The sequence below is a fragment of the Carettochelys insculpta genome, chromosome 23 (genome assembly GCF_033958435.1).
Source record: "Carettochelys insculpta isolate YL-2023 chromosome 23, ASM3395843v1, whole genome shotgun sequence".
Classification (NCBI taxonomy): domain Eukaryota; kingdom Metazoa; phylum Chordata; order Testudines; family Carettochelyidae; genus Carettochelys; species Carettochelys insculpta.
The window spans coordinates 8,066,119-8,072,972 of NC_134159.1; positions in this window are offsets into that span (position 1 = coordinate 8,066,119).

Consider the following 6,854-nt stretch of genomic DNA (forward strand, 5'->3'; position numbering starts at 1 on the left):
GTTGATCCAGCCCACTGATGGGTGGAGCGGGTTCCACTGAATCTGGCCCATGGGGGGGAAGGTTGTTGACCAGTGTGTCCTGTAAATAGAACACTTGGGCGGTTGCCTGGCGGGACAGTCAGGTGCCATCCAGAGCACCCACAGCTGGCAGCATGTTTCTATTGCTGGTGCATGGCTGCACATGCCTGGGTGCACACAACAAAATTTATTCCACCCACGGATGGAAAAAATTAGAGGGAACATTGCTGCCAACCAGCGATGTTAAAGGTTACCCAGTTCACTGGCAAACCCCATCCTGAATGGGATTTCCCCTGATTTCATGAGGCTTACCAGTTCCAGTTAACTGGCAGGGGCTGGAGCAGTCCCCCGCCTGGCCTGGGGTGCCAGGGATAGGGGCTGCTCTGGCCTTGCTGGAGTGCCCCCCACTTGCAGTAGTACTGCAAACGGGGAAGCTCCAGCTGGTCTGGAACAGCCCTGGCCACTGGCACTGCCCCGCTTTAATTGGTTAATTGATTAACAGGGAGGTTTACCTGCCGTTTAACCAATTAATGAGGATTTTGCATCAGTATGGCTGACCCCACCCCACTCATCTGCAGTGCAGACACATCTGACTCCTCATCCTGCATGCAGGCAGGTGAGGAACCGGTGTGCAGGTGAGGTGGCTGGCAAGAGCGGGCAGCAGCACCATAAGCGCAAAAGCCACTTCTGTGCTCCCTGCTGGGTGGCCAGGCGCTGTTTCCCACTTGAGCGCTCACCACCCCAGGCAGCTGACAGCGGGGGACGGCAGGAACCCTTCCCCACCTGGGGCGGCTGTAGCAGGAGCAGAGCAGTCACTTGCTAAGGTAAGGGGATCCTCTTGGTGGAGAAGGAGGGGAGCTCCTGCATCCCTCCTGCTGCTCAGACCCCACATCCCCAGCCTGCTCCTGCACCCTTCTCCTGCCCAGATACCCCATCCCAGGCAGCTCACCTACACCAGAGCCGATCCTGGAGACGCAGCAGTGAACAGAGTGAGGGTGGCAGTTGGCAGGAGCCCTGGGGTAGCAGGGGGTGCCCAGAAGCTTGATCCAGCAGTGTCACCTATTCTATTTCTTTGCCTTCTCCTCGAGGTCTCTGCTAAGCTCACTGGTGCTGAGGGCAAAGCCCAGCCCGGGTAGAACCTGGTCTCCACTGAATCAAACAGGTGATGTCTGCTCTGGTGCAAGTCAATGTGGCTCTGCCCCCATCTCACCAAGTGAGGATCTGGCCCGGGTTCCCCTTGAAGTCAGGGAAACTCACTCTGAAGCCACTGGGACAAGGATTTGGGCATCCCAGGGCAGAGCGAGAGTCTGGAGTTGTCTGGATCCAAACCGGGAACCTGCTTAGCATTGGTTGCATTTTTTTTTTCAGTTACAGGTTTTCTAGGAACAGCCCATCCCTCCATGCTGTACACACGCTGCAGGAGACCAGCAGCAATGAGCGGAACAAGCTCCATGCAGGTTGCGTGGCCACAGTTTCTTGTCCCTCACCCAGGGGGAAAGGAGACAAGGGAAACCAACTTGTGTCAAGAACCACAGGCTCCTGTGTAGTGCACAGAAAGGAGTTCTGCCCGGACACCCACTGCCCTCCTACCACAGGCAGCTCTTCTTAGCCCAGAGGCCTGCTAGCAGTCTGCCTGGATGTTTTCCACAGCATACAACTGAAGTCAGGGCCTCCTGCCAAACGGCCGCTTCACACAGGGGAACAGCAGCCAACAACAGCCCAGGCAACAGCAGCAGTAAATGAGATTAATGGGTGTCAAGAACGAATGCCTATAAAGGGTTAAACCCAGAGAGTGAGTTCTCTGTTGGCAAGCAGGCAGGTGAGCCAATGGGGAGAGAGAGGGATCTTTTGGATTGAAGCAGTTACCTGATGAGTAGGTCTTGATTTTTTGTCTGGCCGGAGAAAAGAGTCACAAATATGTTTAAGCCTGACCAGGCTTAAAGAATTCCGTAGCTATTAGGCCACAAGGAGATCTGGGCGTACAGATAGGTAAGTAGAAAGGAAATGTTTAGTCTGACACAATCAGGTTATTGTTTATTTTGGGTTTGGTGTGGGACTTCACAGGCTGGTTGATAAACACCCTGCCCCCAAAGTGCACTGTCACTACTAAAGTGAATCCCAGGGAAGCACTTCTCCATGCTTATATCTACCTCTAAGTTGTTCTGTAAGAACTAGAAACCAAGTATGCTGTATCACTTTCTTTACATACTTTATCTTCCCTTTTCTTAATAAATCACCTTTTTTTTTTGTTTATAGGCAATGATTTGACTCCTGTGCCCTAGAGAAGGGTCTGTGTAGATGCAGGCCTAAGATGAAAGGTCAGCTATCAGATCGCAGCTTAATTTCTTCCTCTTTGTTTTCAAGCTCTCTCCTAAGGGAGGATTAAGATCTCGGGGTTACCCCCCTGGGAGGCATCCCGAGTGTGTCTTCCCAAGTTTTAAAAAGGTCTTTTCCCCTCACTTCAGTGGTGGCAGCTACCTCCTAGATTCAGGGAATCTGTGGCTTTGGAAAGGTTTTAAGCAGAAGCCAATAGAGGCAAGATTTTTTAAGGTCTCTTTTGGACCCTCACCTTCTGCCCTAAGAGCATCAGAGTGGAGATCAGCCTTGACAATGGGCTAGACTCCACAGAAGCTAGAGAGGACTCGATGCTGTCAGTGTCCACCGATTGCTAAACAGCCTTCACTGAGCCCTCACAGGTCATGGACTTTATGTAGGCTAGAGATGCCCCAAAAAAATAAAATGTTGGGAAATCAATAAGGGCCGAGCAGAATGCTGGCTGTTTGCCTGGCATTTCAGCCATGCTTGTGTGTAGGAACTGGTGTTGAGAGAGAGAGAGCGTGCGTGTGTGTGTTTGTGTGTGTACACTCGGCAGAGAGAGTGCATGTGTGCCTATTTGTACAGCTGGCAGGCAATGGTTCCTTTGGTGGGAGGGTGTACGCGCATGGGCAGGTATGTACAGTTATCAGGCAACTGTGTGTACATCTCTGAATTAAGCCATCAGATCCCAGAGCACAAATCTGTTCAGAGGAACTTCCATGTCCCATTGCCACTAGTTCTCCTGCCTGCAATGTGCCCTCTCTGTGCTTGGACATGAATTATTCTATTGTCAGTCAGCTCGTCGTCTCCCTGCAACTGCAGGCTGCTCTTCTCCACTGTATTCCCATAGTGCCTCAGAGACCCAGCCACAGACCAAGACCTCTTTGTGCTAGGCACTGCCCAAACACAGAACACAACAACCGTCCCTGCTCTCGCACGTTGTAGGAGCACTGGGCTCCAAGCTGCAGGGGTAAGTTCCAGAATGAGGGTATCCACTGTAAGATGGGTCTGAAATGTCTCCAGTGTATGGAGAGTCTGAGCAAGCCCTTTCCTCCATCAGCCCCAGGTCCTCCAATCTGATGCTTGGATTCTGATCCAACCCATTCTAGTGTCCAGAACTGGCCCTCAGCATGGCTGTGCATCAGAACATGGAAGCGAACCTGACAAGAAACCAGGGAAGGGGTTGAATTCTTGGTGTCAATACCAGGGTCCAACCTCCATGGCCCCTGGAGAAGAAACGTTGCTCGCCACATCTGGAGGAAACCTTCCAGCATAGTGGTGGGCAACCTGCAGCCCACTGAGGTTCTACGTGTCACCCATGAGACATCTTGTTTCCCGTTGCTCATGCCCCGGGTTGCCAGATTCTTCTGGTTTTCTTCCACGTGGTATTGTTCCGACTGGTATTGCAAAAGTGACACACACGTAAAGCAAAGGCACACGAAGTCAGGTGTGTGCCAATTGCACACAATGACGTGAGTGCCGTTCATGCCCTCCGCATCCAATCAAAACGCTGCTACGCTTCAATTGGCCCGCTCTGCAAATTCTAGCTATGCAAGCGCCATTAGCAAAACGACAATATTCCAGGAGACCATCTTGGTGACAACAATCTTGCAGCCCACTGAAATGAAGGAGGGCCACTCACGCAGCCCACTCACTGGCCTCGGTTTCCCTATTTTGCCAAACGCTTTGCAAAGAGCCCTTCCCATTTCGGCACATCTTGCCGCATCAGCCAGCCGTTCACAGCCCTAGCTCCCCAGCATCATGCTGACTAACTGCAGGCCCTACAATATGACTCCTAACACCCATCGTCCTCCTCCCCGCAGCCCCAAGCAAGCCTGACAGCTGGTTGCACCCACCCGCTGTTCCTGTGAGATGCATCTATTTGCCAGTGGCCTAGTTACTGACCCACTTTAGAAAGGGCTGGGGTTATTCTATGTGACAGGAGCCCATTGTGAAATCTGGCCAGCTGTCTTCTCACTCCCCAGCCTGTCCACACTTGAGGGACCGAGAGAGCCTGGAGGGAAAAAGTTGCATTCAGGAAGGAAGTGCGTGTGAAAGCTGAGGTTCAAGGAAGGGGCTCTACCTTCAAATCTGTCTGCATGGCAGCAGAGACTTGGTGTGACACGAGAATGCTTGTGAGACCTCATGTGGGGACTGCAGCAGTCAAACATCTTCCTCGGAGCCGTCCGGGTTTATGTTCGTGCTCCCCCAACCTCTGAATCAAAGCAGCCTGCCAAGAAAGTCTTGGATCTCCTACTGGGCAGCAGCTTGGCAGTGCACCTCAGGAAGTCAGTGTGAGCAGAGCTGTTCAGTCTGGGCCCAGTTAATGCATGGTCTTACAGACTGAGCTGTCCTCCAGCCAAAGATCTCCTGTGGAGTTTCCTGGGAAGCATGGGCTGGGAGGCAGGTGGTGCTGGAGAGCTGTGCTGGAGGGAAGCAAATGGGGGGTGCCTGGGAGATGCACCCAGAGGGCTGAGTTTTGTACGTTGCTGAGTTCTGTACATTCCCTAAGCTCTGTTCCCTGTTGATCTGGGGGGCTCCATGGATATAAACCACTCCTTCCAGAGGCCCCACGCCTCTCCTCACCCACCATCGGAGGAGGGAAATTGGGAGCTGCAAGCCAGCTCGCTGAATAGAGGGGGAACACCAAGAGGATGGGCAGAAAGGTCTGTGACAGAGCAACAAGGCAAGATGCACAGGGTGTGTGGCCATCAGGGAGATGGGGGAAGAGTCAGAGGAGCTCGTGAGCTCTGATTTTACACTGCTTAGACTGTAGGCCTCTTCCCACACAGCAGGAGCAGATTTTGCTGAAGAGAAGAGTGAGGGGCAATTTGATAGCAGTCTTCAACTTCCTGAAGGGGGCTCTAGAGGGTATGGAGAGAGGCTGTTCTCAGTAATGATGGGTGGCAGAACAAGGAGCAATGGTCTCATGTTACAGTGGGGAAGGTCTAGGTTGGCTATTAAAGAAAACTTTCCACCAGGAGAGTGGTGAAGCACTGGAATTCATTAGCTAGAGAGGTGATAGAATCTCCATCCCTAGAGGTTTTTAAGTCCCAGCTTGACAAAGTCCTGGCTGGGATGACTTAGTTGGGGTTGGTCCTGCTTTAGGCAGGGGGCTGGACTCAATGACCTCCTGAGGTCCCTTCCAGCCCTAGGATTCTATGATGCTAATATACTACGTTTACCCCAGATAACTGAATGAGTAGGACCTCCAGCAGACCTGTCCCTGAGGCCATCGCACCACTGCCGGTGGAAGCCGAGGTTACATTTATCCAAACCAACTTGAGTTCTCAGAAGCCCAGCTGGAGCCCCCTTAAAGGGGCTATATTTTCAGAGACTAAATGCTCAGTACTCCGTGAAACTGGTACATCTATGACAAGACAAAGCTCCTTGTGTACTGTGTAGTGGTTATTCCCCCACTACTGTATGCCTGTGAAACCTGGACAACAGACAAGCATCCTTTGAAGGCACTTGAACAAGATCATCAACACTGCTTCAGAAGAATCCTAAATATCACTGGGGAGAAGAGGTGCACGAACACTGGTGTCCTGGAAAAGTTGAACATGACCAGCATTGAAACCATTATCATTCAACAACAACTTCATTGGACTGGTCACGTGGTTCAGATGTCTGATCTCCCAAAACAGATGGTTTTCTGAGTGGAAGGAAGGCAAGAGCAGAGCTGGGGGTCAGAGGAAGCAGTTTAAGGATGTGCTGAAGGTGCACATGAAGAAGTGCAACATTGGTGTAGACACTCGGGAGAACCTTGCCCAGGATCATCCCCAGCGGAGCTCAGTAATCCGTGAGAGGGTGACAAAATTTGAGAGGACCCAGCACACTGCAGACAAGGAGAGGCAGAAAAGGAGAAAAGAGCTGCAAAAACTGCCCTGCGCCCCTCCAACAGCTACCAGCTCCTGCCCTTCTGTGATAAGACCTGCAGCTCCAGAATTGGGCTGGTCAACTATCAATGGACTCACAAATAAGAGGGTGACATGAAGACTTCCTACTTGTTATTAAGTGACCACCAAGAGACTCCTTGAAAACCCAGCCCCTTTAAAGTGACTCTAAATAGGCATTGTAAAATGGCTAGTTGCTTTAGAAAGCCTCAAGCCTCAGCCTGCACATCCAATGCACCAAGAAGGTATTGCTAAGCCTGGTGAGCAGCAGTGCAGAGAAACCAAAATCAGTGAGAGAGTAAGCAGGCTACTCCCTAAAGCAGAGTCACAACTAACCCCATCTTGCTCAGGGCTGGTTCTTTCCTAGACTGAACCACACATTCCCCCCAAGTCTGCACTCAGAAGCAGAAAAATCCACCCCCCAAACACACACGCTCTCTCTCTCTCTCTCTCTCTCTCTCTCGCTCTCTCTCAAAGTAATAGCTTGGAATTCCAACACGGTCCTTGACACAGCACAGTGACCCATGTCCCCCACCCCCACACTCCAGACCTCTGCAGAAAACATCAAGAGGAGAGCCCAGTGGTCGTTGGAGACTGGCTCTGAGCACGACCACAGAGAGCAAA